Here is an 8326-nt window from a genome sequence, read left to right as displayed (position 1 = left end):
GCAAATGGCAGTTGGTCGACATTTTCCAGCCAACAACTCAGGAACTTCGCGCTACCGTTTTGAGGCAAGGCGTCGAAATGCATGAATTGAGAAGCGGCTCAGAAACTGCAAAACCCGAAAATGGGTTTTCGCCATCAACGAGCAAAATTATCGATTCGTCAGGTTGCACAACTGTAAAACCAATAACATGGATGAGGCCAATAATAAAGCAAAAAGATGCCAATTTATTAGCTCAGGCCAAGTTAAAAACTTTGCTTGAAACCGAACAGCAGTGTGCTGAAGAGCACGCAATTAATATTGGAATATTGCTGTTGCGAGAAAAGCAAGAAAAAGAAAAACTGAGGCACGAAAAAATTCGCACAGAAATTTTGGAGGCAGAGCTCAAAAAGCTAAACATCATAGTACCAGAATAAACCAGAATAAATAAATACATATATTTGTCGCTATATAATATAATGTCGCTCTTTATAATCAAACTTTGTTGATATAAATATAACGTCTCTATTTTAATGGAAACATTTCCATCCAGGTTGTAATCATTGTTGCAATTCATGCAATGCAATGAATTTTATTGTCCTGCTCTTTCCTCTTTATTTTGAACATCTCGTGTAGCCAACCTGAAATTTAAAAATTAATAAATTTTCACAATGGTACATTTACGTTTTAGGAGGAGGGAGAAGTAAGTTTTTATAGGAGTTTTAAAACACTTACATCATAAAGTGGTTTTCAATTAAAGCTTGGCGGCGCCGCTGATTAGGATTGTCTCGTCGTCTTCTGTTATGTGGTTTAACAGGTGGTTCGTCAGCCACTGCTGGAGTTTGTTCTTGCCGTAATAAAGCGGCCCATGTAGTTGGCAAGAAGACATTTGGGTCGTCCATGGGAACATCTTCTTTTGCCTGACGAGCAATATTGTGTAGCACAACTGTTGCTATAATGATAGCGAACGAGTTGTTTAAGTTTACGCGTAGTCCTAAAGCGATACACGCAAACCGCGTTTTCCACACACCAAACAGTCGTTTAAATGGGTTTCTTGTCCTAATTTGTGACTCGTAAAGATGCTCTGCTGGCGATCTACAAACTTGTAGAGGAGTGATTAAGTAGTTTCTACAAGCGTATCCCGCATTGCCAACAAAACTGCGTCCTTGTGCCTTCCTTGCTCAAACAAGGCACGACGAACACAGTTATTAAAAATATGTGAGTCATGCGTATGTCCTGGTCAACGAGCCACAATAATATCTGTAAATGCCAAGTTGGAATTACATATAGCTTGAAAATTCAAGGAGAAATAACCTTTTAGATTTCGAAATAACTCTCCATTATCTCCTAAAACAATTTTTGAAATATTTTAGAACACACATTTTAAGTGCTGTTTGATTATTGTGACACTTGTTCACCGCTTTGGTTTCTAATTGAATGTTTTAATGCGCAAAATCATGTTAAGCGTTTAAGACTCAATTTACTTAAAACTTAATATTAAGGGCTCCGAGGGCAGATGCAAAGCGGTTCGGTATCGGATTATCGTTTAACCACATTTGGTTTTGTTTTATCGTTTTGGGCAGGGTGACCCATGTTTAAAACTAGAGATGAGCTGAAGCGTGATTTCAAAATCACTGTTATAACTTTGAAAATGTGGTGAATGTGATTTCACTTGTTGCCGTTTTCGTGATATAGGAGCGTTATAAGGTGATGCATACTGTGAATCACTTGCAGAAAGAATTTTAAAACATTTATACTTATTTTTTTATGTCAGAAGTGGTCCATTACATTAGCTTAGAATGAATACCATGATAATGTGTGATTTTTCCCAAAGAAAATTGCTAGAGTGCACTTAGTGAGAATTTAAGTATAACTTTCTGGTTCTGGAAATATCAAGAAGAAATATAAGAAAATCTGATGGTTGCCACAAAAGGTCAGGTCACGATACGTCAACGGTGCCATTATGCCGTGCGCTGGGGCTCTCCGCTTGTGGCAATAAACAGCTGAGATGATTATTGGTCCATCCCAGTCTAGGACGCTTATGGTAGTGGCTTGTATGTGTACTTTTCTATATCTTGTATGCAGGTGATGCTTAATAGTGGTTTTTACAATTATGGCGGTTCCTCCATGTGCCGGATCATCGGGATGTTGTGTGTCGTACACTGTGTATTTAGGCATTTGAAAGTAATGTTTTTAGTAAAATGCGTTTCTTAAATGAGCATTATGTTGGGCATCTGCAGCATGTATGCTGGGCTAAGCCACTGGCATTCCAAGCTGCTAGTTTAATTTGTCTGACCATTTAGGGTAATTTTTGAGACAATAGTTGTTATTAAGTTTGCCAGGGTACTCATTTGTTGCAGGAGCCCTTGGGTAGTATTTTTTAACTAACGTATGTCCATTGGATATTTGTTTGGATGTTTCTTACTGAGTTTCTAAGTTGAGTATTTTCTTGTTCTATTACTGGTTGATTTATTTGATTTGTGTGTTGAGACTGTCCTCTAAGTATATTTGCGTATGATATGCCAAGCCGAGTCTTATAAAATAAAATGTTCGTGGCAAAATTTATTGGTTGTTTGATTCTCAAAGGAAGGAAAGTTTTTTTCTGGAGCTCTTTGAACACAGTGCATCCCTTATAATTTGCAGGATGATTACCATCACAGAGAACACGTTTGATCAGTACCACCATAAATTCCTAAATTTCTAACTTTTATGACCCTACCAACCCAAATAATTTTCAAAATGTTAATTTACTAAATCCACTAATTGGCAAATTAACTGGCAATGCAAGATTGGTTATTAATATTCAAGGTGTTTCAACTTGGGCTGAAGTAAACGAATCATTAAATATAAATTTTGCAGACAAACGAGACGAAAGTTGTTTAAACAGAGACTTGGTCATGCTTAAACAACTTCCTCTATCAAAAAGTTACACTTAAGACATTTTTATTCGTGCTCAGAGAACCTTTGGGCACAGTAATTAGGTGTATGAGACCAAACTCTCTGACCGATGCCATTCAAATGCGTTAATTTAAATCAAAATAATTTTCATCATAAATTTACAACCAAATTTCCCAATTATAGACCTCCAAGCCCGTTCACCAATTCACAAGTTTTCGGAAAGACACCAGTTCCACAATATTTTTTCAAACCTTTTGTTGTTTTCAAACCAAAATCGTCAATTTCCTAACAAACAAGCAATCTTACAGACCTAATAAAACTGCGGGACATTCTCAACAATATCAACCAAAATTTGCGTTTGAAGAATTATGCAACACAGAAACTGACTATGCAAATACAGAATTTGAAAACACAAGTTATGAATATCCAAGTGACTTCTACGGAAGTTTCGAATATGCTATGCATCTACAATATGATCCAACTTGGCACACTGATTTTATTGAAATATCAACTCAAGATGTCAATGAAATTGAAGAACAAACTTTTCGGAAATCTTCTCAGGAAAATCAAGAGAAATAACACAAGTGATTTCCTTAAACACAAGTAGTTCAAGTGAACTGCCATACATAATTTTTCCCGAACATGACATCAAATTCTTAATTGACACTGGATCCACTAAATCCTTTATAAACCCCGAGTTAGCATTCAATTTATACCCAGACTTTGTAAAAACTGATCCATTCATAATTTCAACCGTTATATTATATATTTCAGTTGGCCAAACCAAGAAAATTTAAATTTTATTTATTTAAATTTCACAATGTATTTGATGGTTTAATTGGACTTGATCATTTAAAACTACTTCAAACTAATTTAAATTTTGGTCCATGATAGTTAACCACACCTTTCAATATGATTCAACTTTCCTTTCATAAAACTAAATCAGATATTAATAGTATCACTATTTTCCTACGTTGTGAAGAAATTCTTACAAAGGAAACAAGCGATTCTTTCGACCTATATGGATTTGTTAATGAAACTGCAAGCAAACATCTAAATTTACAATTTCGTAACCCCACATCTTTGCAGTCACAACCTTCAACTTCAAAAGTATGTAACCATCGCGATAACGATGATATAGATCAAATATCAACACTAGCCCAAGCGGACGACGAACATTTGAGAATTCCAGGTGATGATGATGTCACAGTTCATTCAAATGCAGACGAAAATCCCACAGTCGGCATTCCCATTATAGATACAGCTCTTAATTATGGTTCTAATCAAATCATAATTCAGTACGTTTTGCATCCACCGGTTAATCCGAAAGTACACATTTTATTTGGAAATAAAAGAAGAATAATTTTACAAATTTCGAAAGATAATTTTGATCTAGATGGCATTAATCTAATTAGAGAGTATGTTGTATCTGATAAATTATACTATATGTATTTCGAAAACGTCGACATTTATAAACCTTTTTCTGAAGTTACTAGAAAAACATTTAAATGGCCATCTCTCAAACTAAAACGATGTTTACACAAATTAGTGGATGCATCCGACAAAAATGACGTTAACGATATTATAAAAAATTACCACGAATCAAAATGAAACCATCAAGGAATCGGTGAAACAATTAATAAAATTAAAGCGAAATATTATTGACCAGACTTTAGAAAATCTATCCATGCTTATATCAGTGGCTGTGAAATTTGTCAAGGAAGTAAGTACGATAGAAAGCCTATCAAAATGCAGTATAATATTACACCAACTGCAACAAATCCTTTCGAAATAATTTATTTAGATACTTATAGTTATTTTTTTAACCATTATTGATAGTTTTTCGAAGTATGCCCAACTTACCTGTCCTTTAACTTTACTTTACTTTTTACTTGTCCTTTAAAATCCTTGTCATCTACACAAATTGCAGATAATCTTTTATTTTATTCCTCGCATCACAAGATTCCACAAGTATTGTAGTTGATAATGAAATGGCGAAAGATCAGAAGGATCATTGGATAATTTGCACAGATGTCGTAAGTTTATAATGGCCTCCACCTCTGCGAAAACTGTTGCAAACCGTTCGTAAGTTTACACAGCATCCCCTACTACACGAATTAAGTGATATTTCGCAATTTTCACACCAGCTTCCCAAATGCCACCCCAATGTGGACTTCCGGCTGCTATGAATTTCTAAATGATTTAGTTCGAGTCTAAAAAATCGCTGAGTTTTGCCTTGTTTTCGGGAGATTTAAAAAACGTGAAAATTTCTCTGAGGTTGTTACAAGCACCTTGAAAGTTTGTCCCATAGTCCCCATCAATATCATTGACGCATCTGAGAGCAATAGATCTTCGAAGAGGATGTAAAAAGTATGTGGTCGACAGCCTAAAGACGACTTCCAAGTGTACTGCTTTGATCGAAAAGCAGACAAAGAGAGCCATGTAACCCTTTAAAATGGTTCTATAACGAAATTTAGATGGTTTTAATTGAAAAGGCCCAGCAAAGTCTACTCCGATGTAAGTAAAGGGTTTTGACATGGTGACACGTTCTGTTGGAGGGTCCGAGATGAACTGTGTCAATGGTTTAACTTAAAACTTTAAATATTTCAGACACTTGCGGATAACTGATTTAACTTCTCTCGCACCGTCGACTGGCCTAAATCGCAATCTGAAATTTGCTAGCGTATTTTGAGATCCAGCATGGTACAACCGTAAATGTTCCCGCTTAATTAGAAGACGTAATAAATGAGACTTTGACGGCAAAAGTAAAGGGTGTTTACGGTCATAATTAATGTTGGCTCTGGACAATCTTCCTCCAACTCGTAGCGTACCTAACAGGCAACATGGATTAGTCTGATGATTTTGACTTTCTTTTTATCGCACGGATTTATGGCCTTAAATGCGAAGCGATTGTACCTTAAAGTCCTCTAAAGCTTGGGAATCGATTTAACGAATTTAAAAATTATTTGTTATCGATGATTATTTGTGACAGAAAGGCACTTTTTCTATATAAATTCTATATGAAAAATGTCTATCTCACTCGCACATTTTCTATATCAAAATGTGCGAGTGGGATAGACATTTTTCAGCAGCCGTTTTCGTCATATTCTTTTGTTGACCAATCAGGACCCCCAGAAATTTATTTTCCGCTTTCGCATGTTCCTAATATAAAATCAGGGTCCAAATCAGTTGGAATCAATTAAATCGCGTGCATCAAATACTGCTTGGGTTATCAGAAATTGGATAATCTCAGATTGCTCTGAGAAGTAACAGTTTGCACGTTGTGAACTTACTTTCTTCTATTGCTGTTTCGATTCCTTCTTCTGTGTTTAGTGACAGATTATGGTTAATTTGTTCGTTCAGTATGTTTCTGAATTCGTTCCAGTTGGTTTTATTATTACAAAGTGATGCAGGTTTTTGTTGTTCTATTATATTGCGTAAGCTGAGTGTCACTAATATAGGGAAGTAATCAGCTGATAGATCCACGCACGATTTAGCTTTTATGGTATTTATTGGTATTCCTCTGTTTACACATAATTCTAACAAATAAGGATTTTTTCTCCGGTCTGCCGGCCAGTAGGTAGGCTTTCCTGTTGACACCGTTTGGAGATGATCTTTTTTCAGGGCTAGATATAGTTGCGTACCTTTCGGTGTTGGGTTATGTGATTTAGAGCCCCACCAAAGGTGTTTAGCATTATAATCTCCTCCCGAAATTAATCTATTACCGAGTGTTTCGAAGAATTGGTTAAATTGCTCCTGGTTGATTGCACATCTAGGGGGGCAGTAGAGAACTGTCAGTGTGATAGACCCAATCCAGTCCTCTACGTTGACGCTGGTTGCTTGTAGATGTTTTTGTTTAAATTGCTCTTTTTCATTGTGTTTTATTGATATTTTTATTACGATTGCAGTGCCCCCGTATGCCGCACCATCCGGGCGTTGTGTGCTGTAAATGTTGTACCCTGGTATCTTCCATATAACTCTTTTTCGTAAAATGTGTTTCCGAAATCATCACCATGCAAAAACGTCAATGTTTTGATTGGTTAGAAATGTTTTAAGTTCTGGTCCTCTTTGGACCAGACCATTGGCATTCCAGCCTGCGATTTTGAGCGTTCAATTCATTCAGTCAAATTCATTATGGTATTTTTGAAATGGGGGCTGTGAGAAGGTTTAATATGGTGTCCATTTTATTCATTAACTGGATCAGCATGTTTTCCAGATTATAGTTAGATTGCTGCATTGGTACATTTGGTTGTTGTTGGGATAGTGTATTTAGATCTACTTGTTGTTGGTTGTTTCCGTATTGTTGTTCGTTTCCTCTTGTTTGTTGTGCATATGTGTTTCTTATTGTAATGTTAGGTAGATTATTCTGTTGGTTATTTGTTTATTTCTAAGTGGTGGGGACATTTTTTGTATCAGTTGTTTACGTGTGTGTTACCTTCCACTTTCGCCCGCAGGTAGTACTTGCGAATATCTTCTCCCGCACGTCTGTCACTACACCGCAAGTCATCTTGTTTGTTGCACACGAGCATTGACTTACTCCCCTCCACTTCATATTCCATAGGACAATTGAAATATTTAGGGGCTTTCTTATTCATATAGTTCATAAGAAACTTTAAGTCTTCAATGTCATAGCTAGCTGCTCCGCACCATGCACTGGTGGCATGACCTTGTCAGGATTAACCAGTACTGGATTTTGCGGCAGTCCTTTCCAAATAGCGGCTGGTATAGGGTTACAACCATAAAACGCTCTTCTGCTCGTTCGAAAGGGCCACGACTACACGTCTGAGGTTCGAAAATGTCACCTGCTCGCTCTGAGGTATTGCAGATTTATGGAAGCTGTGTTAGTGAGTCAGTTCAAACTGATAGACCTAACTGAAGAATATACAAGTTTTGCTGTTCAGCATTTAGATTTTTACAATTCAATAATGCAGGTGTACCTTGCAAATAAAAGTTGTTTATGTGATAGATGTAAATGAGAATTATTTAAAAAGTAAATGCTGTATCCTTAACGTGTGTAGCTGATATCTCTTGAGCCGAGCCAGACTCATCATGCTTGTAAACTTCCAATCTGTATAAGCCTTGAGCTGTATGACAATGTAAAAACTACGGCTTTAAACTAAGTAATTCACCAAATACGTCGTGATGTTGGGCAACTTATAAATATCAAGCCATAATGACCAAAGGGGATCAAATAAGGGTCAAAAACTTCAATTTGTTTATCGACAAGTTATTATAATACATTCAGTCTCTAATCATAAGCCGTATCAAAATGAGCCAAAATAAAACTACACGGTTAAGATTCACCAACGAGGATGACGTTGCCTTACTAAAGAAATTTTTAAACGTCAATCCCACTATCAACCCCCAGGAATGGAAAATAATCGAAAAACATGTTGCCATTATAATTGGAAAAAAAATTGTGCACGGTTCCAACGGTATATTCTTTTTAACT

General features: G+C 36.3%; 1 long non-coding RNA gene across 1 annotated transcript; it reads right to left on the bottom strand.

The window, feature by feature from the left end:
• Window positions 1–453: 453 nt before the first annotated feature.
• LOC125504827 lies at window positions 454–1115 on the bottom strand. The gene is made up of 2 exons (XR_007281727.1): window positions 712–1115; window positions 454–617 (listed from the first exon to the last, which is right to left on the bottom strand). It is a non-coding gene; the product is annotated as an uncharacterized LOC125504827 (long non-coding RNA).
• Between the last annotated feature and the right edge of the window lie 7211 nt (window positions 1116–8326).

This window comes from Dendroctonus ponderosae, unplaced genomic scaffold (assembly GCF_020466585.1).
Source record: "Dendroctonus ponderosae isolate FM_Combo_2020 unplaced genomic scaffold, Dpon_F_20191213v2 Dpon_F_20191213_1, whole genome shotgun sequence".
NCBI classification, from domain to species: Eukaryota; Metazoa; Arthropoda; class Insecta; order Coleoptera; family Curculionidae; genus Dendroctonus; species Dendroctonus ponderosae.
This window is presented reverse-complemented; position numbering and strand designations above follow the sequence as displayed.